At 42.1% G+C, this 26,087-nt stretch overlaps 1 protein-coding gene across 2 annotated transcripts in view; it reads right to left on the bottom strand.

Annotated features, from left to right (window-relative positions):
- The window catches only part of AGPAT3 (1-acylglycerol-3-phosphate O-acyltransferase 3), a 95,830-nt gene that overhangs the window by 47,291 nt on the left and 22,452 nt on the right, over positions 1-26,087 (bottom strand). The window contains exon 1 of one of the 2 annotated variants that reach the window (XM_061359272.1): positions 13,407-13,565. The exons of the other annotated variant lie outside the window; for it this stretch is intronic. The gene's annotated coding sequence lies outside the window, so the exon portion shown is untranslated. Of the gene's footprint in view, positions 1-13,406; positions 13,566-26,087 lie in introns of those variants that run through there. 2 annotated transcript variants of the gene reach the window in all.

The raw sequence follows: 26,087 nt of genomic DNA, 5'->3' as shown, positions 1-26,087 counted from the left end.
CCCAAACGGTTCCTCAGTCAGCTCATGTAAGCTGAACTGGCAGCATGAATTGCACCAGGGAGCTTGATCCTGCAGAGGAAGAAGATGTTTGGTGCAATACTGCTTCATACAATGCTGTGTGCAGCCTGCTATTCACAACTCAAAGGGGAAGAAAGCAAAAAAGATAAGAGCTGTCCCTGGGCAGGAGCCCACATCATCACCCTTCTTCCTTGTATGGGATCCAACTTGTGTCCTCTTCTCCTTCACCTGTGCTGCCATCAGCAGCATGTTTCTACCTGAACACAATGGCTACATTTCTGTCGGATTATTTCACCGACAAATGTTTCATGAAGATGTTACCAGTCTACAATCATAATTATCCTTGTGGTCAGATCTCTTTCTGCATGTACACAAAAGCAGGTATCTTTCTAAAAAGATAAGAGCAGACTATCAAGCAGACTGTTAGTAAAAACAAATACATGCTGGACAAAGTTTTTTACTCTTCTTTGTCAGACAAGATCACACCACCAGCCCCTTCTGGTCTGAATACCAGTAGTGGCAGCAGCCACATGCCACGCAATCTCTTCAGTGTAAATGGAACATTAACACACACACTCTCCCCAACAAACCAACCAACCAAAAAAACCCACCAAAAAAAAACCACAACCCCGCAGCACAGCATGAGAAAAAAAAAAAGAAAAAGAAAAAAGTTCTCCCCAACTCAAATCTGTAGACCGCATTTTGAGCATAAACCTGCACAGGAATGTGCACTTACAGATAAGGTGAAACTTTTATGAATTACAACCAGAACACTTTTCATCCAAAAACATTAATGTAGAAGTGGGAAGTCTGTACTTGGTTAAAATGCAGGCTGCTGCTGGCTGTTCACCTGGGAAACGGAGCAGCAGCCACTCTGCAAACAGCCCACCTATCTTAGAATCCATGTAAGAGGTAAACGTGAAAAGAAACATCTACAGCTTTCCCTGTTTGTTAAGATCTTCCACCTCCTGGTAGCTTGGCATCTTACTGCTAAACAGGCCTCTTGTAGCACATACAGTTAATTCAAACCATTATGAATTCTGCAGAGCAGGGTACCCTTCTACAGTTAACACATAGTCTTTGGTCTCTGAAAGATGCACCCAGCACAGGGTAGTATTGTCATGATTCAGTTTCACTTGTTCAGCTTCTTCTGGACACAGTGCCTGAGGGGGAGGTGACCTAAATATCCTTGTAGTGAAGGCTGCAGGGATCCTTTAAATGACTGCCCCACTGGAAACGTGCGCCTGCCCTGCACCAGCAAAATTCAGACACCTACTTTGCATGAGGGCTGCTCTACAACCAGTGGCAAAAGCACATGAGTTTTCACAGACACTCTCTGCTCTTTTTATCATTGTGTCACGTAAGCTAGCTACGACTGAACTGGCAAAAAGGACGTTAAAAAGTTCTGATGTTGCGAGTACTTTTTCAGTCCTACAAGTGCCACAGTACTGATACTAATCTGACCACAGGACATTTCCCAGCTGCCTGCATGGAAATTTCTACATCTCTGTACATTCCACTATATCATTCCCGCTTCTGACAAATATGTACAACATCACAGGAAAGATGTTTTCTGCTACCTGGCACAGTTATAAAGCACTGAAAGAGATGTGAAGTGTGAAATTACTAGCATAAAAGTGAGCACCCACCTTTCTTGGAGCTTGCAGCATTTCAGAACAGTTTGACTGCCAAGTCAAAAACCGCTCCCCATTATCTGAAAAATCAGAAGCTAATTAGTAAACAGAGGTGTTTATTGTACCAAAGCCTCATATTGAATAAAGCCTGTGTGCCATACTCCAATTCTGGACGTCACCACTTCTCGCTTGGCACTGCTCTTCACATGCTCCTCAGTCAGGCAGAGTATTGGTTTGAGAAGCACCATTTATGCTGTTATGATTCATTCTTATCTGCCAGAATTACCCTTAGTTCGTCTGCAACTGTATGCCAACAAAATCAGATATTCAAGGATATTAAAAAGTGCCTGCAGTTCCACACAATGTGTTAATACAGGACACACCTCTAGACAATGGGTCTAGCAAACCAAGCTACCTTCGTTTAAAATAGACAAACAAGGACACTGGTCTAATTGCTAGAACTAACCTCAAAGAATCAGTATTTCTCCAGTCAAGACGTGTAACAAGAACCTTTGTGCTATTCACTCAGCAATGTGTAATTGCTTCTTCAGTCTGCTGTCTGTGCTTTGTGCTGTTCACTTTCAAGCCCATTAACATGAATTACTTCACCTGATTCATTCTGTTTAAATTCCTTTTACCTTTACTATAATAAACCAGATTTTGTAAACACCTGTAATAATTGAAACTTCACTCCATTAATAAGAAGTATTTTTCTCTAAGTTAATTACTTTCAGGCAGCTGGGAGCTTACCCTATGCCTGGTTTGACTGACTGCTCACAAGTCACTGCTATGGGCTCGGTCTTACGCTTAAGGTCAGTGTTACCCTGGGGTTTGTCTATGTAACTGCTTTTACAGTTATTACTCATCCCAGGTCTGTGGTAACAAGATATATCTTAAGCGAAATTCTTCTTTTTGGAGGGGTTGGCGGTGGTTTTTGGGGTTGTTTGGGGATTTATGATTGGTTGGGTTTTTTTAGTATTTGTTTACAATTTTCAGCAAATAGATAATTCTGCTAGACATCAGTGAAGTTAACCTGATAAAGTTGAGAAATTGCTAGTGGTAGACACAAAGGGATGATCAGCCTTAATAGAGCAGCACCCACAACTGGGCTATAAGTTTGTTACCAAATGTCCCAGCAATGGGACACCACACTGGCCCACAGTCATAAACAATGAAGATGTTTCTCTTCTGACATACACACGACAATAACAAGTGGCATTGATATACCTTCAGTAAAGGAAAAAGAACCACACAAGGAGATGCTTAGGTCTTTTGCTTCCATCTTGCAACAGAGACCCCAAGCACCCAGACGATTTCTTACCGAACAAGGCTAAAGATCACAAAGCCAGTACAAAGAGCATCTACTCGTGGCCTTCACAACTTAAAAAATAACATAAAAACAACTGCTCCACAGCACCAGTGACATTTTCAAAACAACTAGAAAAGAGTAAGACCTGAGAGGGCTGGGGCTGTTCAGCCTGGAGAAAAGGTGGCTCTGGAAAAACCTCAGAGCAGCCTTTCAGTACCTAAAGGGGGCCCACAGGAAAGCTGGGACTTTCATGTAGGAATGGGACAAGAGGGGAATGATTCTGAATTGGAAGAGGGAAGATTTAGATTAGATATTAGGAAGAAATTCTTCACTATGAGGGTGGTGAGACACTGGAACAGGTTGCCCAGAAAAGTGGGTGCCTCAGGCTGCATGAGGCTTTGAGCAACCTGGTCCAGTGGAAGGTATTCCTGCCCATGGCAGGGGGCTTGGAACTAGATGATCTTTAAGTTCCATCCCAACCCAGCCCATTCTATGATTCTAGCTTCTTATAAAGAAGCTTTTAGTTTTATTTTTTCTTCTCAGAATAAACATCACTAGAATATCCAGCCTATAAGTCCTTGGTCTTTGATTTTCACCAGCTGGTTCCCCAAGTTAGAAGTGGTCCCTTTGCTGGCCAAAGCACAGACCACCCTTGCAGGGCAGAACAAGCACTGGGTCCTGGACAGAAGCACAGCCAGCACTGTCCAACAAGGCTGCTCTTTCCCTAAGCTTTCTGGGGAGTAAAGCTTAGTGTGAAGCAGCCAGAGTGGTTTCAAAGACTGAGAGAACAGAGTGCTTCACAAAATACAGATAACTTGCTTGGTTCTTCCAAATAAATGCCACAAGGAGTTGGTCTTCTGATGCCTGCCTCTTACACACACGCAAAAGTTAGAGGAGACATACTCAAGTGAAGGACATGCACACAGTATTTGCCATGTCCTGAAAGAGTTTAGAGTAAAGTTTTCCGCTCTGCAAAAGAGTGTTCCATGCTATAATGCACTTAACACACCCAGACCTTCTTCAGTGCTCCTAAGACTACCAAGGAAAATTACTCCTTTCTGATTTTCATAGTCTCTCAACTCAGCATGCTACCTATTGAAAAAACCAAAACAAAATAGGAGAGAACATTACCTTTGCATATTGTGCAAAACCGACTCACCTTAAAGATTTTATCACACCATATAAAAGACTAACATCAGGGATTTTATCTCTGGTAGCAGCTTTTCAGAACATCTGTCTGTCAGAGAAGAGACCTCTGTCTTACAGGCTTTGAAACAGCCTGTTACTTTAGACTCCACATTGGTAAATAGGCTATGAAAGCAGAATGTAATTCTGCTTCCAATGTACTTCACATTTCTCCTTGCTTGAACTATGGAAAACTCTTGAAATTGTGGCTGCTGTGATTGCTTTTGTAAGCTGCTTTATGGCCCTGCCTGCTGTACCTTTACGTTCACAGACGCTTTGCAAAGATCGGTGGTTTTTTGTTTGGTTGGGAGTTTTTTGGTGTTTGGTTTGTTTTTCTGGGGTTTGGTTGCTTGTTGGTTGTTTTTTGTTGTTTTTTTTTTTTTTTTAAATCTCTTTGTGGCCCCCAACGAAGTTTATATGAAAACCGGATCTTCATCAAAATTGTTACAAATTGTAACACTGGCAAGTCTGAGTAAGCGAAATCCCCTCACAAAGACACACAATGAGGACAGAAGCAGCAGATGATACCCATAGGTCCTCTGCCTATGTGTAAACCCCAGTGGGAGGGGACGGCTGCTATGGCAAATGTTACCATAATTTGGCCTTCCCGTAATTCAGTCCCTCACCTCCTTCCCCTGTGTGCCTGTTGGTATCAGCTGTGCTTTGGTTCGTCAAGTGGGAATTTGTTCCACAAAAAGAAGCATGCACTGGGACACTGAAAAGCTCTCTCTTTATGCAATTTCTGTAATCCATACTAATACCTATCTCAGGATTTATCTGAGCAATCAAGAAGGTAAAAGCTGAAAGAATTAGTCATGGGATTACTCAACCCATGCAGCTTCCAGAATGGCCATCCACTTCACATTCAGAATATTTAATATCAAGATTATTCCTCTTTGCAGGTTCTAGCAATCTGAGATAAGACATGCAGGCACCCACTATAAAAGGAACACAGGCACCAGCCTTGGCAGCCTGCAGGGCTGGATCTGAGAAGCCCAAGTTCTCTCTTCTCCAAACAGAAGCAGAGCTTAAAAATTGAAGAACTGTACATAATTCATAAAAACCTGCCCCCCAAGCATATCTTAGCTTCTCAGTAACACACACTGATGGCCTTTTCAGGCCTCACATGCAAAAAAAGGCAAAACATTGCAGCCGTGTAAAGTGCAAAATATGCCACAAACCAGCAAACACATAAAAACAGGCTTTTGTGTATTCTGGGGCATTGCTCTCACACCAATGGCAATAAGCCCAGGCACAAGCATTTGGCAGAACTGGTTTTGAAAGTGGCTGATCACCATGACACTGTAACAAGGCTACATTCATCAATCAGCCTACTGGGTCTCCCTCTACCCACTAAAGCTGCAGTTGGTCAGCATTAACCAGATTCTGCTGCAATAACTAATTTTCGGGGTTGAGGGACACCCAGAGGGAGACCCCTCTTCGATCCAAGAATATACGGGGCTCACAGAGTGGTTATTTGCCCACCTAATGCGATCTGGGATAAATGCTTTAACTTCCCCTGTAGCAGGAAAATGTATGACTTCAAAAGGGATGTAACTTTGCATGAGGTCAGAATACGTGCCCTGATCACAGATGGTGGCTGTACTACCCTGTGAATCAGAACTTTGAGAAACATTTCACAGAAATGAAAGTTTCTTGGGAGTCTACTTGCCCTATAATAGACCTTGAAATGCTATTGAATACTAAATCAAAACTCTGGGTCTTTGCAAAATCATCAGATGACTTTCCTATTAAAAAAAGCTACTTGCAGCCCAAGAAGGGGCAGGGTATCAGAGATCGTCATTAAAATATCTACATCTGACATTAACCATTCTGGGGTTTTAAGATCCTGTCCTGGAAAAACCTTGTCCTAATGCTGTGTTGATGGGGTCTCATCAGCTTTCCACTTTTGCTGTCACTGCAGGACAGACTACAAAAAAAAAATAAAAAGGAAGTTTGCTTCTGTAGCTTAACATTTCCATGCCTGGACAAAATGAAAGGGTGCTCTGGGCTACAGAGAGCCTAAGATGATCCCAGAGTCAGCACTCAAGAGATTTCTAAGAATTCTTTAAAGGATATCCTCAAAGTACTGTAAGGACACAGTTCTCCTTCTACATTTAAGGGGAGAGACGATAGTTAAGTATTTCTAGAGTCGCCTGGAGTTTACTGTGGTTAAATCTTTGCTGCAATGATTACCAACAGATACAGCATACATGAGAGAGCAGGAGCAAACACTAAAGGAAGCAACAAGCTAAAGCGCTGATTTTGTCCCCAGATTAAAATTCTCAGAGTAGGAGACTCTTGACGCCTCCCCCAGCAACTCCTAAGATCTATGAAAAGAACAGGATTTGCACCCCCTTTTTTTTCTAAAAGCAGCTTATTGCTACAGACAAAACACAAATACAGAAATGTGGGGGAAGATTTCTTTCTTACCACCACCACTGGGGACCACTTCTGGCACCTGGCAACACTCAGAGCAACAGAAGAATCCCCATCTCCTCCCTCCGGGGAAGTACTACTGTTTATGTTTCAAGATATTTGCTTTCTCATTTGCCTATAAGCAAAAAAGACATTATTGAATGAATGAAGGTAAAAGTATTTTGTTTAGAAGCAAACCACAATGCAAGCAACATGCAGCTGCTAACCCAGATCAAAATCAATAACTGAAATTCTTATTAAAATTACCCATTTCTCTCTTTTCTTTGGGGAAAAAAAACCCACACTGTTTAACCGCCCTTCCCATGTACTAATACTACACTCTGCTCCACAGGTACCAACCACTACTGCTTTTAGAGGGTCTAACTGGCACATACCTATGAAATTAAAAACAAGTGTTCTCAACTTATATTTAGCAGTAAAATTGCAGCTTCTATTCAGAAGAAAGAGCTTGCATACTCAAGAACTAGCCTACTTTTCCTAGCTTTACTAATCAGCATAACAAAAGGTATTTCTTTTACCTACAAACCTTGCCTCCATATAAGCTATTGAAAATGAAGCAGAAGCAATTATTCACTCTCAACACACACAATTAATCCTTATATTAAGAGCATTTTTTAATGATCCTGAAGCAATTAAGATAATCATTATTTAATTTTAGATTGCTGAACTGGAGATTTACTTCAGACACAATCTCTATCTCCACATAATTTAGTGTCAGTAATTAGAGATGTACTTTACCCAGAGGTGGCTTGTTTAAAGCACGTTATCTAATTTCACAAGCCTTATGCCATGAAATCTACAAACCAAACTTCAAAAAAAGAACTCCCCCAAAGAAACTCTGATTTACCAGACTGCAAACCTGTTTATCTGTAAAAATAAAAAAACCTGAAGAAAAAGTCTTTAAACATCTGCTCAACAAGTCAAACATATCACAAAAGCTAATAAAGCATTTCTTTAATCCACCACTACCTTCAGTAAAGTTTAAAGCCATAAGAACAAAAAAAAAAAATGCTTTTCTCACACAAATCACTTAATTTACAACTTATTATAACCACGATGTAAGGTCTACAGGAAAATGTACATGCCTATTAGGATGCCAAGCAGGTCTACAGGAAAATGCATGTGCTTATTAGGATGCCAAGCAGGTCTACAGGAAAATGTATGTGTCTGTTAGGATGCCCAGCAGGTGTCTGCCATGGGATGTAACAAGTACTGAGTCATTCACTTAAACACATCTGTGACAGTGCTATTAGAGGAATAGAAAAAAAGACTAGGTATGTTTATACTGTACATATTTACCCTGATTATCATACCATTCCAAAACCGCTCAATTCCAATCTACTTCAGACAAATTTGTGTAAACACGTTGTTGAAACCAAACCATGCTAGGAAATGCTAGTTAGTTATCCAGCTAGCTATTTAGCTATCCATCTAGTTCAGCCTTAGGTCTGTATACAGTTAATGGCAACACTGGCAGCCACTCCATCTGGGCTGGCACACTGCCCAAGGCCAGTTTTATGTCCAAACACATTTGCTGGTTTTTGGAACAAAGGGTGTCATCTTCCACTGCTGCCATTAGAGAGAAGGAAAACAGATGACTGGGAAGCATTTCAAAAACACACACCACTTTCTGCAACTCTTTGTCTTCAAAATTGTCCAGCAAAACCAAACACATGCAACTGCTCAACACTCAAAAGTCAACTGCATTCAAATACAGAACTACCTCTATAAATGTGGAAGACGCAGATTCATTTCAAGAATTTAGTGCCAGTATTTTTATGAGCCAGTTTGATTTAGTATAGAATAAAGGCTACAGAACTCATCTGAAGTGCATAAAATTTCATCAAAGACTGACAAAAAAAATAAAGACATGAAGCTACAAAGAGATCAGGACACAACACATTTGCTTCAGGGAGTTTACTCAAAATAAATGTAAGTAAGTCTTGGTTACCTGGCTTTTCAACAAGCATTATTTAATACTTTTCCATGTAGTATTACACTGAAAATGTGAAGTTGGAAATTAGTAGAGGAACTCATAGCAGCAAAGATCCTGCCCAAAAGAAACCATGGCAGACAACACAGGAAGGAAAAACTGTAGACATCTTGGATGTCCCTAATGAAAACACTAAACAAAACCAAATGATCTGCCTTCTGCTTCATTTTTCACCGCTTAATGGGTTGCATAGAAAAAAAGTAATTATGGCAGCTGATGGCAAAGCTGGGAAGCAATTTGAACATAAGGGTGTACTGAGTCATTATACAACAGGCACCACAGCCTTCAAGACTGGAGCTGTAAGAGTGGGATGAAAGTCACTAACATACAATGCACAATCACATATATAAAATAAACAAGGCCCAGGTAGAGGGAGGCTAACCAGTGCCTGGAGCAGAAGGGCCTGGATGCAGTAGCCCATCCTAGCACAAAGTAGTTGTGTGTTACTGCCGAGATGCAGCTGTGAAAAGCACACATGCAACCCTGGGATGTATTCACAGAAACCTTTCCAACGGAGACAAGGAAGTACAGGGAAGTACATAAGAAGTACTCCTAAAATCCCATCTGGAATGCTGTGCAAGAGAGGCTGCCCATGTTCAAAAATGAGGCATTAGTCACACAGGAGGCTGAAGAAGAATTTTCAGTGCTGACAGCATGCACAGTGATGGGCACACTCAGCAGAGGGATGCAGGGGGATTTATAGGGGATGTAACTGCTCACTGTAAGACAGCAAAGTTAACTGCTAGGAAGGGAAATAAACCATTTAAGCCAAAAAAAAAAGGTTGCTGTTACCAGAACAAACAGGTATCAACTGGCCAGAAGTAAGTTTAGGCCGGAGACTATCAGAACAACAAGGCTCTGGGATAGGCTTTTGGTAACAATAAACCTACATGCTTAAGGAGGCCCTTGTTATGAAAAAGACATTATGACATATTACCCATTTCCTATAGTTCCCACCATTTCTGTAGCTGTCCCATCTAAACATTCATTGAAGGGTCTGTTGAGCTATCACCAAAAGCAGCTGGTTCAGTTCTCACTGTTGGTGGAGGCAGGTCTGTGAGTTAAAGAGCAAGGGATGGAAGGTAAGTTATAGAGGAAAGTGTAAATAGTTACCATAACATTCTTGTATACCTAAAAGGCAAATATGTATCTCCTAATTTAAAATAATAATGTTAGCCATTTTGTTTACATTAAAATCCTCACATACAACTATGGCAACAAAACCCGTCCATTACAAAAGATCAGCAAGCCATGAACAGTATCTCATCTCACTTCCCACAAGAAAGAGGTCTGTAGAACAGATGCAAGAGAGCATGCCAACGTTCAATAAATTGTATCACTTAAACCGAGCTGCTCCCTGGAACAAGAACTTTCACTGGTCTTGAAGGGATTCTGGAATACTGCCTTTATGAACTATCAAAAGGATGTCTCCCTTTTCACTGCCTGTAACATTTTACTAAAACTGATAAAAGTAAGACCAAAGTTTCCAGAAAGACTACAACTGGTAGAAGAAATTCTAGATCAATACTGAAGCACAGCAGTGTTACGCAAGAGAGCAAGTTTTGATCTGACACTGGTTTTGCACCGGTGCCTGCATAAAAGGTACTTGAGCCCTAAAGAGAAAGATCTTTCCATTTAAGATCCTCATCTTCCTCACATATATATATATATATATACACACATGCAAATACATTTATAAACATGAACTGGAAACTTCAAATTGTATCAAACTGCTTTCTTATGTCTTCTAAGACTGAACAAACAGATTTAGGCAGTACGCTGAGGATAAAGGAGTCACATTTAAATACAGACATATTTTTCCATTAAAAAAGTCAATTAAATATAAATGCATATGCACACACTTGAACACTTAAGCAGTTTCTCTCTTGCATAGTGCCTTGCATTGAACTCAATATGATAACCTTCAAACCCAAGTTTCCATTAGCTACTTTGATAGCATAGCTTTGAAAATATTCTCAGTGCTCCAACATTTAGGACACACAAGACTCAGAAGTGGATACATACAACTCTGCCTTCAGCATCATCTCACAAGGGGAACAGTTCATTCTTTTTTTTTTCTCCTCTCTCTACCCCCCCCCCCTTTTTAAATAATTTATTAAAATTAATGAAACCATCTGGCCAGTTTTCTTCCTCATCAGAGAAAATATCAGTATCTTTGAATCTTCTGATTATTTCCTTGAACCACAGCTCAGTCCATTCTGTAAAGACCATCTTGCATATTATAATATCCCAATGTTGATAAAGGAATGGCACTCGGGGAAAAAGTTTGATAATGTATTTTTAATCACAAGCTAACTTGCTCCTTAGATGGAAAACCGATTTTGTTATAAACCTCTGTCAATGTTTTATGTAATCAAAGAGATATTAATATAACAGCTTCAGGAAATTACTTCCTACAACCACCCAACTACTGTGGCCATCGTCTCTTAGAGACCCTAAAAACTAAATGCTTCCCTAATGATAATTGGAAATGATTGACTGAGAAAAATAAGTCTACACTCATAGCAGGAAAAACTAGAAGATTGTCAATAAATTATAAAGAGTATACAACAAACAATCAGAAGCATTTCCCCACATAATGCATGCCTGAAGTGCGAACCTTCTTGTTGTGGCTATTAAAGGTGGCACAAGTAGACTGAAAAGAGAGGAATTGGAATTATTAACGAAATGAAAATTAGGAGGATATGAGAGAGGAAATACAAGTCATTGTGTTGACTGCAAATCCTTTTGTAAGACATCCATTGTAAGCCAGACTGCTGATCTAGATGGACCAATGACAGTCAGTCTCTCCCTTTTCAAGGCTTCTGCAGGAACAAAGCACTTTTGCAACCAAACCCTTCAGTTTTGAGCTTCCCTCTGTAAGGTGGGGAGCAAATAAGCAAGAATGAAGAGAAAGAATGTACCTGTGGCCTCATGACTCTGTAAAATTTTCTGTTTATTTATCAGAAGAGAGCTTGAGCACCAGCAGAAGACCAGTTACACCTAACCCTATACATAGCCTTCTGCGGAGCCAGGGCTCTGAAGGATAAACATCCTCCATCAGGTTCAGTTGTGGCAGCCTAAAACATTACTGAACCCTCTTGTCCATCCCAGCCTTCTGCTAAGGACCACTGCTTCATAGCTGGAACATCTTCATAGCCTGCACCTTAGCTGCCTTAATTCAGAACTCAGTGTGTTGGTTTATACCCCTGATGAAGGTGGGTTCTTGCCATGACTCTCTATTTTTATTTTGTTTTTAAGTAAAAACAGCAAAGTCCACCAGAATTTACCAGCCGTGTACTGCAGGGGCTGAAGCTCCTGCACATGGCCCTTTCTGTGGTGCCAGTGGTTGCTAACATCTGAAGGAGCAATCAAATTCTGAGATCACTGCAGCAAGATCTGCTAGACAATCCTGATCCTAGTTAAGGAGACTGAATTATTCTTGGTTAAAGACACTATAATTCTTCTCATACTTGAGACCAGAAAAAGGGTAAGACCTCAGCAAGTTAATTCAGGTGTCTGTGTAGCACTATGGTGCTTAGTCGGAAAGCTTTCATCTCACTTCTAGCTTCAAATGTGACATATAGAAAAGGAAACCATGGCCAGTTAAAATGACATAAACTGTGAAAGCCAGAGCTGCCCTAAACAACTAGGGCAGAACATCTTTGAACCAAGCCGGCACTGTCCTGGGATATGTTACCCTGGTTACAGTCCAGACAGGTTTATACCCAAGAAAATTACTAATTTATCTGCAATTTCTTAGACAGCAGTTATCTCTAAGCTTTTGCCATGACTTATCCCTGATTAAATGCCTAAATAAAAAATCCCAGCATAAATGAGTAAGAAGGGAAGTTGAGTAGGCTCAGGCAAGGGTTCTGTATTTCTTCGTGTTTAAGAATGCTTGGGTTTCACTTGGGTTTGTTAATGAAATTTGAACTGTGAATAAGCCCTAAATGTGCTTTATAAAAAATTGCATAAATTGGCTTCTGGGAAGGAGCAGGCTCTGAAAAAAGGGCCTAAATTATTTTTCTAAATGGCTATTACTTATAAACCTGTTTTGTTCCTACCACAATATATAATGTAAGCCTGCCATGTTCAGAGTAATCCCAAGGATATTTCTTTTCTTTTAAACACTGTAATATTCTTTTGCTTAGAATATGCCCACTATAAAATGTTTATGGCAATAACAGCACACAGTTCTGCCTACCACAGAGCTACATAAACGACTGCCTTCACCAAAATAAGGATAGCCAGCTGCTGTATCTAGCACCACAATACTATAGAGAGACCTGCTGTGGAGTTAGTGTGGAAAACATACACAGGAATAATCTGCAGGGTAAGGGATAAGCTTAATTTCCTCATTTCCCTCCTTCCTTCACTTTTCAAATCTTACAAGAGGCAAAACAGCTGCAAACACCCTCCACTGATATCCTCTGGCTGACCTTCATAAAGGCACACTCCTTTCACTACAGTGGCCCTCTGCCACCTTGTGCTAAGCTCCAAACCCTGGGGCTGAGGGTCCCTGAACTGCACTCTGGGGAAGCCTCCGCTGCACAGCTGGGGCTTCATGAGCTTTTTTCCTATTGCTCTGTCGTTTTCTTTGGTGTACAATACATTGATAGTTTTTAGAGCTGTAGGTTTTTAAACAGCCTTCAGTCAGGGGCGATGAAAAATAATCCCCAAACACAATTCTTCTTAGTCACCCACTAATGAGAGACAATTGATCATTAATTGTCATGGTCTGATCTTCCACAAGCAGGCTTTCCAGTTACTTCAAATTAATAATTTCCCTAGGAATTCACAGATAAAGTTAATTGGAAGGAGTTACCTCATGGGATTTGAGAACTGCAGCAAGTCTTTGGCAGAAATACCTTTCCTTTACCAGTCTTGAATTTGCAAAGTTCCAAAACGAAAACTTGTAGGTGAAGTGTTAAGTCACATTAGGATTAAAATTCCCTGCAACCTGTATGTGTCCAGCACATCAGACCTATGTCTTCCCCCTGAGCTCCCCCACTTCCCTCCACACCGCTTCCCTATCCACATTGAGCCTTTTTCAGCATGAGACTGCCAACAGGATCATGAGCAAACAGGCTTGGCTAAAAATATTCTCCAACGCTGTCCCTCATGTGCCTCACTGTTGTCTACTACATGCTTTGCCTTGATGCTGGATATCCTTCAAGCTTCCAAACTGTTTGCAAAGCTCCTACTGCTGTCAGTAGTGTCAACAGCAAATCCCAGGAGACAGCCACTTGCTAGCACTGGGCAGAAACGTGTGGCAGCTATTTGTAGCTGAGGAATCCTCCTCACTAGTTAACTTACTGCCCCTGGTTAGACTAAACTAACTACACACATTCCTGTTTATTCACTATTCATAATTCAAATACAAATGAAATTAAAAAGATCCAGCAATCTAGTTAGGAACTTTAATGAACATGAATAGCAACTTAGAAATAAAGTATCATAAAGAACTTGAACTAATTAAGTTTACTTCCTGCCCAAACCCCTCAGCATTCTGCATTAAGAAAGTAAAAGCCTTTTAAAGAAAGCTTTAAAATTCTGAACAGCTGCAGATAAAATCTGAACAGACAACAGTGAAACTAGCTACGTTTGCTGTCATAGCTGAGTAATGCAAACAAGGAAAGAACCGTTAAATTCACCTATACTGTTACTGGTGAAATCATTTCACAGTGAATGAGGCGATAATTTTGGATGCATCAGCTCTGCAGGATCTCAAAACAAACACCCATAAATACGCATAGTCATACCCTAGATATGCATACTCCTTTCAAAGGTACAGTGGCTAACAGTAAAATAATAGAAATAAAATACAATCTTCAACAGAGCTAACAGCCGAGGCAGAAAGGCCTGGTTTATCTTCTCCAGGAGCACCTGTGCACTGAAACTTTGAACTTTCTTCAAGAAAAGTTTAATACCACCTTAACAGCATTTTTTAATCAGAAATATACATGAATAACAGATTTCCAGAAGCCTGATGAAGCTTGAGCTAGTTCTAATCTAAAATAACGATGTAATTCCTAAGAAGATGCAGTATCTTTACACTGTCCTAACTTGGTCTTGGTTGAACACAGCAAGAGAGGAAATTGCTATGTTAGAGGTCAAAAGCAGAGAAAAAAAAACAAGTCAGATAGAAGGGCACAGACTGAGACAAAAGATACTTGTGATCAAAGGGTAATACAGCACAAGAGTTTTATTAATTTTGCAGGAGTCCAGCCAACAATCCTGCCAAGGGGCTATTCACACTCCTCCCCGAGGCTGTTCCACATGTACCAAAGCAGAGAAAACCTCACCAGACCACTCTGGGTCATGCCAGCCCAGCAGGACTGCAGCAGGTGCCAGCTATTTTTGTGTCTAAACTGCAATTTACATCTGACCGTTATTAAGTTCAAAGGGAGAAGCCGCTGCAGCAACACCACTGGGCAGGCAAAGCAATGTGCTCCCGTCTCATCGGTGGAAAAGGGCAGGCTATAGCTGAGTGGGGAAATGCAGTCATGGCCCTCAAATGCTTGGTGGGCTGCAGGAACAGTCTGCAGGAACAATCCAACTGTCATAAACTAGCTGCACAACCTGTGAGATACCAAGAATCCTGACCCTTTCTTCCCCCTGCATTACACAACCCACTTCTGACAGCACCAGACTGCAGGTATCACACGCTTGTTTAGGCTCATTTAATGTTTCTTGATACTCTAAGGTGTGCATAAATGTAAATAAAGGAGTGCGGCACTGAATTAATAAATTGTGAAGTTCTGCATGACAGAGCACTGAAGCAGTAGTCTAACTGATTCCGCAGTTCATCCTCACATCACAGATCTCAAAGGACTATTTGGAATGTAACCAAGTGGCCAACTATGTACAGGGAATTGTGTCCACAGCAGATCATCTGCGATTTGAGAATTACTTCAAAATCCTTTTCAAGTAAATTATTCTCCTGCTATGAAAATATCATCTTCTATGATCAGAGACATTTGGGAGATTATTCATTCACTCATCTCACACTTGAAAGGATGCCAGAATTACTATATCCTGGACTGTAACTGAAGCCATTCAGCACAAGCAGCTTTCCTATCAAAGGACCATCTTTTCAGTGAGATTCATTATATATCTTAGGTTTTGACTGAGGTATTTCATATCTTTTTTTTCCCCATAAAGACAAGAGCTGAGCAGTCTTCTAATCGCTGAGATTGTAAATGCCCAGCTTCTACAGCTGCAGTAATTAAAGCAACTTCTCATTCCATTATCCACATCAAGTCTCTTCCTCGGCATCTGCTCTATTCCCACACTGCACTCTTAAAGCAAGATAAGCTATTTTCTAAGATCAGCTGACTTGCCTCTCTCTCAAAATGATTGCAGCCAAAATGATTCTGAGATGATATGAAGCATCTTGATAAATATCCAAAGGTCTCTTTTAAAGAAAAAAATGTAGATGTCATGCAAGTGGTTATTTTTAGCACCTGAGTTGTGCTATATTTATTCCTTTATATCTAAAAAAAAATAAGCAGCATGATCTCTGAGGAAGCATTACCAGAAAATATGTTCTACTGGAAAGTCTGCCTTATGAGTCCTAGCTCCATGAGCACCGCAACAAGTACATCATGCCACCCATTCAACCATACAAACCTAAGGGTTACGCATGTACGCTGAAGAATATTTCCTCAGTTTCAAAGAGGTGCTTAAAAAAAAAACCAAAAACCAACCAACCCAGAAAGTAAACTCCTCAGCATCATCTTTTTATCATTCTGCTTAAATGCAACATTTCAGACTCATACTTAAAACCTGCCACCTTTAAGTATTTCTAATAGGCTAGCCCCCCAAACCCCCTCAAGACGCCTTGTAGGCTAGCTCTTAAAAACAAAGCAAACCCATCACCCCAACTGCAGGATACACCATACCCCAACAAAAACTTAAGTCAGCAGCCATAGCAGCAGCTCAGGCCACACAAACCCCTCAGGCAAGAAGAAACTACTTATCTCTTCCTTATTCTCTTTCCTAATAACCATCACCTCCTTGCCCTGAAGACTCAGGCCCTATAACTGCTAACATATTTATTCTACCCCAACAACCTCATGCCCCTGATCTTACGGAAATCATCTGAAGATTTATTTTCAAGGACAGGATACAGCTTATCAAAAGTGTAGGTTATTTGTGTGGGGATAGGTCTGACAGACAAGAAAAGCAGAACTGCATCAAGGAAGTTTCTCCTAATTGTCATAAACTTTCATTAAAAACTAAAGAGAAAATAAAGCAGTTTAAGACAGGGTTTATATCCACAAAACTGGGATTGTATTCTGAAGCTATTTCAGTTTCCCGCTCTAGAAAGATACCTGTTATTTACCCCCAGTTATTTTAGATTTTGTGTTAAGCTCGACCTCTTAACATACTCATCAAAACAGCAAAAGTTGGGGTAGGGGCATATCTCTGTATATAAACTTGAAACATCTCCTCTGACTTGGAAGGACTGTCTTCCTTCCAGGTATTCCCTACTACAAGACTACTCATCACTCAGCCATACACTCCAAGTATTTTTCCAATTACCTACACTGACACCTCTAATCACAGGGTAAATAACAGATAGTTGAGGGACTCCATAATACAAAACTACACCACAAACATCTCAGTGCACACATTGATATCAGGTGAATGGTGAGTGGGTTACTACTACTTTCATACAGTGCAAATCACCCAAGTCTGCAACTTGCCACAAGGTGGAAGTAAGGATTTAAAAAAAAATTATAGGCTTTCCAAGCTAAAAATCTATGTGCCTCAATTACCTCAATCACATACTGACCCTTTGAAGGCCTTGCACTGCATCACCATTGCACTGTGGAAATCAGCAAGACTTCAGGTCAATCTTACACAATTTTAAAACAAGCTGCTAGGTGGCTTTCAACTGAAGAAACCCACCTATCTCTTCTATCCAGTTCTGAAATACTTTTGTCCCTACTGATTGAAATGTTTCCCATGCAGCTGTGATTTCATTTCAGTCTTCAGTAGAAAATTAAAGACAAGGAAATAGCTAGTTTGAACTCAAGAATCCTCTCCTCTTTGTCACATTAAATTCACAAAAAAGAGGAAATTCTTTCACTGTTGCCAGCTCCTCCTCTACTACCAAACAATAGTTTCTTTATCATTGTAAACTACCCCAAAGCAAGACAACAGAAGCATCCAAAACCTTAGAGAGAAATCAAATGCTGTATATCCTCTCTGATTATGAAAAACATAATAGAAAATGCATACACTAACCAAAATCAAGTTCGGGTTTGCTTAAAAGAAGTGCATCTGTCAAAGAAGTGACAGAATATCAAATTTATTCTCATATCCTAGTTTAAAAGCCATTGAGTTCACATGACAATTCTTTGTTAGACCATTTATCTACCTTTTGTGAATTAGATAATCCCCCTTTTAAAATGGATTAAATTCCAGAATAAGCATGTCAGTAAAAGTTTGTCCAGAAACTGCACTGTGAATGAAACCAGTTTTGTGTCTGGCAATCTTCCCTTCTGTTACATTACTCAATACCCGAATTAGGCTGGTTTATGGCTTGTGTTAGTACCTGGGTGTCAAATTGACCATATATAACCTGTGTGCTGATAAGCCAATATGCAGCTAGGTATAACCCATTTGTAATTACAGACACATGCGCGTTGCTCACATATCCTCCTCAGCACTAGAGCTGTCTGATGTGCTTCTCTGAGCAGATCCATGCAGACATCCTGCAGATACAAGCTGGCTCCTTAACATGAGCCAGGAAAACAAAACTCACAAGGACACATTCAAACAACTGAGGGGGTCACTCTCAGGACAGTATTTCTGTGATCATGGGCACATGAGCTGCAAAAATAGTTTCTTTCAGAGAAATTAAGATATCAACAAGATCTCCAGCACCTGCCCTATCATAATATGCTAGAAAAAGCGGCAAGGGACACCGAGCCATAGCCACAGCCAGCATCAAAGTCACCAGGGAAGATACAGGCCCAGTTGATCTAAAATAGCACATTAACCCACAGTACCAGTCTACTTTTGAAGGGAATACCCTATTGCTTCTGTAACATGGATCAGAAGACGGGTTTGGTGTGTAAAAGCCAGTTTCCCTTTGGATGAAATCATATCGGAAAATCTATTTAAGAATATCGCTCTAAACACACAAGCACCCAAAGCAATGGGCAGACTGCATCTCTGCAAAGCTCTTCAGCATGTCCCAAGCATTAGGAGACTCAACTGACACGAATTTATGCAATACTTGGAGTACCTCATGCTAAACAAAGGACTAAGTAGCACCCTTTGCACTTTTGTTACATAAAGTACTTTTGTGTCTGATGTTAACCACCAGTTAGTTCCCAGTTCTCTGCAAACCCTTTACCTTGTGCTGAGGCCTCTCTTGCTCCTGTGCCATTCCTCTTTCCCCAATACCTGTCCTGCTTTGTGCTGCTTTCCTCAACATTGCTGAATGCCACTACTACCTTCAGCTTTATTTTGTATTGTACTTCTTCAAAATGTCCCTTCCCATGGCAAAAAATCAATCCCCTTCATGCTCACAGAAGCACAGTGGCAGCTGGAGCCACGTGGACATACCACCAATCATCAAACAATGCTGAAAAGGGAAGAAGGTTTCTCTAGCAGCAACAGGAGGATAACCGGCCAAGAAGAAAGACCATTTACTTGCAAGTGCAAAAGGACTGGTGGTTGGCATCACAAAGATCAAGGGGACGAAGGCTGCCTTCTTAAAGACCACAGAACATGCGAGCAACATGGCAGGCAAGCCTTGCAACAGATGCCTTCAAACAGATCTTTAGTCACCTCATCAACCCTACCCCCTACTACCACAGGATATGCTTGTGCTGGGGACAGGGTCATCGTATAGCATATACTCTTAAGACAAGGTCGCTATGCTTGCTGTTCCCAGACTCTGCAGGTAGCTCCTATGAGGGAACACTGATGTTCAGGGAATGGACCCTTCCTTTTGTTCATTCACACATGAACAATATCAGCAACTTCCTGCGTTTAACACCTCTAATTCCAACCTAGTTAGGTTCATTGCTTTTCTGTAGCTGTTGCTAGGGAAGAAGGATGTATGCACAAATCTTGAGGCCGAATTACAGCGCATTGATCCTAGGTCTGCAGAGAGCCAAATCAGCAGTCTGACTGGGAAGGCTGTCATGGATTTAAAGGCAACTCCACAAGGGCAGATTACTGTTGCTCACAGCAAGCAGCTAGACTAGATAGCATCCCTCCACTCTGTGCCCTGTACAAAAGCCCTGCTCAGTCCTGCTAACCAAGCACACACGTGCATAAAGCGTATTCTGATAACTCAGCCCACAAAGGCCCTGACTATTGTGACCTCCTTCCCCAGTGTAGGGGCACAACCCCAAAGCACATGAGTCTAAGTGACCCCTTGATCCAGGAGGTCTGTTGTATGGCATAAAGCAGTCACAACAGTTACCAACGGATGCCCTCAAAGGCCACGAGATACTCTCAACTGGTGCTCCCTTCAGTGCTGACCAGCAAAAAAAAACAACAACCAAAAGATCCACATCTTTGAGGAAGCCCTTTTCCTTCCTTTTCCTTTTTCTGGTTCTCCCTTTTGCACTGCTCCCCTGTGCTTCTCTGCCTTCCTCTTACAGTTTGTTTTTCTCTCCTCTTTAAGGTCCTCTCACATAGAGGAGATCTCAAAAGACAGCCCTTATTCAGCAACCCCAGGCATCTTATCCGAAAGTTTCTGTAGTAGGCGCCCAAAGGGTTGGAAGCCTAACAAAAAGACTAATTAAAAAGGACAAAAAAGTGATGGTGGATTTGAGTGCCACCAGGAACAGAGATGCAAACATGGGGAGGGCAGGTCAAGCAGATCCAGAGTCCATTGGGAATCTCTTTTTATTCAGCACAGACGTTTTCACACAATAATAAGTCATGGCATATTGTTTCATTCCACTCTGTCTGCTCCCAGCCACTGATCACGGTGGGTTTCCTCTGTGTAATATGAAGTGGTCCAACATTTTGAAGCTGATACGGGAAACTGAAATTACAGCCTCAGAAAAGGTTCACCCACATCCTCAGTGTCCACAGCAGCCACCTGTGTGACTTGCAGGGTACTGAATTAATTTATGTCCCACCTTTTGTGCAGGCAGAACCAGGCAGCCTGTTCTACCTCAGTAAAGAAAGATACAAGGCCATGTCCTGGAAATTCCTTACTGTGATCTGTAAACAGCAGGACTAACAAAGGGCTGCCCCTACTGTTTATTTAACAGGGGTGCTGGGTCACAAACCAGGCTGGAATCAATACTGCTCACACTGCCTGGGGATCCACAGAAGGCAAACATCCAGGTTATCTTGCTGATAGCTCCACTACATGGAGGTAAAAGGTTAGGAAGATGACCTTGGAAACCTTGATGACAACTACACCAAGATCAGACTTGCTCACTCCACATCAGCTCACCACTAGTGGTGGGAACTGAGGGTCCTGAGACTTTACAGATGACAGTCACTCTTTTGTCCAAGGTCTGCGCTGCTAAAATTTAATTTGGTGACAGCAGAGATGCTGCTCCCTCTGACAGCAGAAGTCCTGGACTGTGCCTCATCCCACACAAAACCTTTGTGCACACTGCTGGTCATTTCATGCCTAGAGAGCAATGGCATAGAATCATAAAATCATAGAATGTTTCAGGTTGGAAAGGGCCTTAAGATCATATAGTTCCAACCCCCTGCCATGGGCAGGGACACCTCACGCTAAACCATGTCACCCAAGGCTCTGTCCAACCTGGCTTTGAACACTGACGCAGACGGGGCAGCCACAGCTTCTCAGGGCAACCTGCTCCAGTGCCTCACCACCCTCATTTTAAAGAATTTCTTCCATATGTCTAATCTAAATCTCCCCTGTTTAAGTTTGAAGCCATTACCCCTTGTCCTATATCACTACAGGCCCTAATGAAGAGTCCATCTTTGGCCTTCTCACTTCTCCAGGCTGAACAGCCCCAGCTTTCTCAGCCTGTCTTCATATGGGAGGTGCTCCAGCACTGATCATCCTCATGGCCCTCCTCTGGACTTGTTCCAACAGTTCCATGTCCTTTTTATGTTGAGGACACCAGAACTGCACACAATACTCCAAGTGAGGTCTCGCAAGAGCAGAGGAGCAGGATCACCTCCTTTGACCTGCTGGTCATGCACCAGGATACGGTTGGTTTTCTGGGCTGCAAGTGCACACTGAAGCCAGCTCATGTTAAGATTCTTATTGATCAACACCCCCCAAGCCCTTCTCTGCAGGGCTGCTCTGAATCACTTTTCTACCCAACCTGTAGCTGTGTCCGAGATTGCCACGACCCAGGTGCAAGACCTTACACTTGTCCTTGTTGAACTTCATGAGGTTGGTAGTCACCTCTCTAGCACGCCAAGGTCCCTCTGGATGGCACCCCTTCCCTCCATCATGTTGACCGCACCACATATGTTGGTGTCATCATCCTATGGCATCCTACTGCACCAATCTTCTCCACCAGCACCAGAGAAAAAGTAGCTGCAAAACTTCAGAGAACATTCTTCTTTCCCAAACAAAGGATGTGTTGGAGGGTGAGAGTCTGGTCTTTTGGGTGTGTTCCTGGAGCAGCTGACAGCGAAAAACACCCGTCTCCAGCACTGATCTCAAGAGCCAAGAGGGGATTCAGGCAGCAGGTTACAAAGGTCACTTAGATGAGCAGGAAGAGAAATTGTTTTGTTTCCACAAGAAGCTTACACAGACACTGCTGACAGGGCAATGACATGCTGGCATCTTCCTTGCGAAACAGGGAACAGGACAATTTTACACTTCCTGAAGCAACAGTCCAAAGAGCAGAGGTTAGTGGGACAGCTTTCCTTCAACGCACTCTGCAGCACAAACACAGGGAGGACGGCTGGTCTAGGGAGCAGGCTCACTCAAATTCGAAGAACAGTAAGTAGACAAAGCAAGTAAAACTGAAGTGTGATCTCCTGGCCTGCTCCGACTGCCCTGCACATGCAGTTAACACAGACATGGCTAGCCATGACTCCTCTGGCAAAAAGATTCTCTCCCTAATTGAGAAGAATCCAGACAAAGCAGCTCCAAAATCCCAGCCAAAGACCAGCACCAGCACTGCAGGGAAGAGACAACTTCTGCTAAAAAGCATTATGAGTATTACATGCCATACTGCAGTACAGTTCTGCTGTTTAGGGGGTTTGTTTGTCTTAACAAACTTCTGCTTCAGGTATCTGATGGACAGGTGCCTTTTCAATCATCCTTTCCTTAAATATGTGCCTTTGTTGTCTACTAGAAAAAACAGGGAGCAGCATGTTTAATTGAACAACTGATAAGGACAGAAAAGCATACCATATAGTCCTTTGATTTCTAGTTTGAGCAATATCCTGAGTCCGAACATTTCACATGGGTGTATTTCTCCCTTTCCTCCTCCAAACATGACATTCAGAACCCCAGAAGTCATCAAACACAGAGCTAGTAATAATTAGCCCCTCAGGAGCCAAATGGTCCCTGGGCAAATTACTATAGAAGCCTACTTCTTCTTTGGTGGATTTTGTACCAATTTTGTACCAATTCACATGAAGAGTTTAAGGCAAGGTAGGACTCTCATTTTGGCATGCAACCTGCCAGGTAACGCAGCCACTGATAGCTGAGGCACTAGTCTACAGCTAGCCCAATGCTGCTAAAAGAAAGGCCAAGTCTGGTCCAAAACAAGTCAGGGGGCAAGCCAACAGCTAACAAGAGTGGATAACAAGGGCTGTGGTCCTTAGAATGATTTTGTGGACTGTTTCTACAGAATTCCCCTCTCTGGCTCCACAGAAGTCAGAGCACTCCAGCAAGTAACACCACCAAGTGCTTTACTGATGCATCCACTACTTCCCAAACATGACCCCTTTCCAGCTTGCCATGAACCCTCACCAGCCTCCCGGCCAAGGGCTCCGCTGCAAACATGCATGGAAGATGTCCGCTGCCTTGACCTTTCCCATACTTCACAATTCTGAACAGGTACCTATATCCTCCATAAAGGAGATATTGAGAGATGGAGGGAATATTTCCTCTCATCCAGGCTTACTGTGACACCAGGTGATTATAAGGGCTCTCTAAAACTGAGGGACGTGAGGAGAAATATTTTAACTAAGAGGGAGGTGAAGAAACCCCGAATCTTTACCATTATTTCTAGAGACTGAAATATTTTTTTCAGTAATTTCTTGTTCTGTCTGTGCTTTGCCAGCTCCTAAACTAGAAGTGCTGACCTATCCTCCCAACAAAAAGCATTTCTCAGCCACTGAAATCCAAGAGATACCAGATCTCACACACAGTCACATTATCACCACCTAGATGTACACCTTCTGGTGGTCCTTCCCAAAGAGGGAAGAAACATCTCCTGAACAAAAGGAAAAAAAACCACCAAACCCAACAAAACCTCTTTATCAGGCAGCTCGTTTCTCTTCTAAGGGTCTGCATAGCAGACAACAGGGAAGAGACAAATTGAGGGACAGGGGCAAAAGGAATCAAAAAGGTCAATGTATGGAACAGACTAAGTGGATTTGGCAGCTGCCTGCAAAAGGGGACAGAAATCGCTCCAAATGGGATAACAGGACCCTCAGAAATGCAAAGGATAAATCCTGACTAGAGCTGTACATAAGTACCTTAGTACCATCCATTTCTGCTCATGGTTGGACAATACTCTAAAGCCTGAGGAAAGGACTAATTTGAGCACAGCTAATCACTGGGATGAATCAGCTCACCAGTGTGCATTCTCCTTACAGAGAGAAGAGAGAATTGGCAGAGGACAGTACTGCAGAAGACAGCAATAGGAGGAAACAGCTGCTGAGTTTGATGCAGGAGAAGTCTGTCATGTGGAAAACATTTTGGTGCAGTGTTCTTGGCCAAAATCATCATCCCCAGCCAAGCATATCCTACAGCACGTAAAAACAAGTACATTCCCTTTGGAAATCCACAGGATTTCCAACTCCAAAACGCTGAAACAGCAAAACCCAAGGCTTCTGCTACTGTACATGGAAGTAACAGCAAGACAGAAAACATCCTCTACCACATGGCAGACATCAGGGGAAACCTGTATCAATACTGTCCTTTCAAGGATAGTATCAATCACGTGTATCCAAAAGCGATGAGTCTGTGACAGATCTACATCTTTATTTCAGAAAACCCATACTAGTTTGAGAATAGTTTTTGCAGCAACTTGAGGTCCACTGGCTTACAGTCTGCACTGTTAACTTCACTCTGTAACCTTTCGTAACACTAAATGCAAAATGGACTTCAAGTGTTTTCTATAAACTTGTTTTATAAAAACCTGTAAAAGTCTTCAGAATAAAATAGAAGTGCAAAGCCCCAGGTAGGGCCACCATGGAGTACAATGGACTTGCTGCAATTTTCAGAAGCAGTTCTCTTGCCTCTTCAGCGTACTGCAGAGGTTACTGCACCATTTCTGCTAAAGACGCTTCCACCTTTCCCCCTTCTCATTCTCCTCACAGAGCAGTTCAAGCACCTGTAGAGCAGCCTTCAAGACTGCAGCACCAAGCCTTGCCATGAACACTCTCCCTACCATCCTCCAGACTGCCATCCGCCTTAAAAAACACTGCTTGGGGAACACTGAATCAGGGGAATGGCAAGCAACCCACTGACCAGAGCAACCATAGGAAAAGTCTTTCTACAGTTCTCATTGACAAAGATGCTGGAATGAGTTTAAGGATCCTGACATCATGGGACTCTGCTGGTTAGCAAATTTCCAAAAAGTTTAGCACCAGTTCTGTACTGACGCATCAGAAAGATTGGTTGGGAAAGGAAAGGCCCTAGACTAATGGTTTTATCAGTGGCCCTAAGACACTCTTGGAACCACTGCTGTATTAATGCACTTCAGCATACTGCCAAGGAGCTCTTTCCATCAAAAGTAGACACTGCACTGGGAAGCAACAAATCAGGAGCAGTGGTACATGAATAATCTCCAAGGCAGTGACAGCTATGCAGAGAGCCAGGCAGCCATGGACTATCACATCTGTAAGTTCCTGTGCAGAGCTCCCCTGGACCAGCACCAGCACTGCCAAGCTGAGCTTCAGCACACAGAGGCTGTGCTCCATCAGGAGCCAGCTTTGTCCCACACGAAGATCTCCCCCAAACAGGCCATGGTCATTTCCATATGCAAAAGGACTGAGCTACGAAGCAATGGGCCTGCCTTGCTGTCTGTCAGGAAACAAAGATGGAAACTCCAAAGGATAGAAGAACTGCAGGAACTGGTATTTGAGCTTGCACTCGCAGAAGCCTACGTCCTTAGAAAACCTTCTTATGACACACTGGAGAAGTGAACACCAGAGACCAAACAACAGGTAAGTAAAGAGCCCACGTCTTGCTAATCTCACAAAATCAAGCTGCCATGCAAGCTTGCTGATAAGAGAGAGGTAGGTCAAAGCCATTGGGTGGACATGTTCTGGATTATTTCACTTTTATGGAAAACTTCATGCAAATACATGTCTGCACAGGAGTACTTATATGGAACAATCT

The sequence above is a fragment of the Neopsephotus bourkii genome, unplaced genomic scaffold (assembly GCF_033783945.1).
Source record: "Neopsephotus bourkii isolate Nb327-2 ecotype Australia unplaced genomic scaffold, CSIRO-AGI_Nbou_v1 NB_962, whole genome shotgun sequence".
NCBI lineage: Eukaryota > Metazoa > Chordata > Aves > Psittaciformes > Psittacidae > Neopsephotus > Neopsephotus bourkii.
This window is presented reverse-complemented; position numbering and strand designations above follow the sequence as displayed.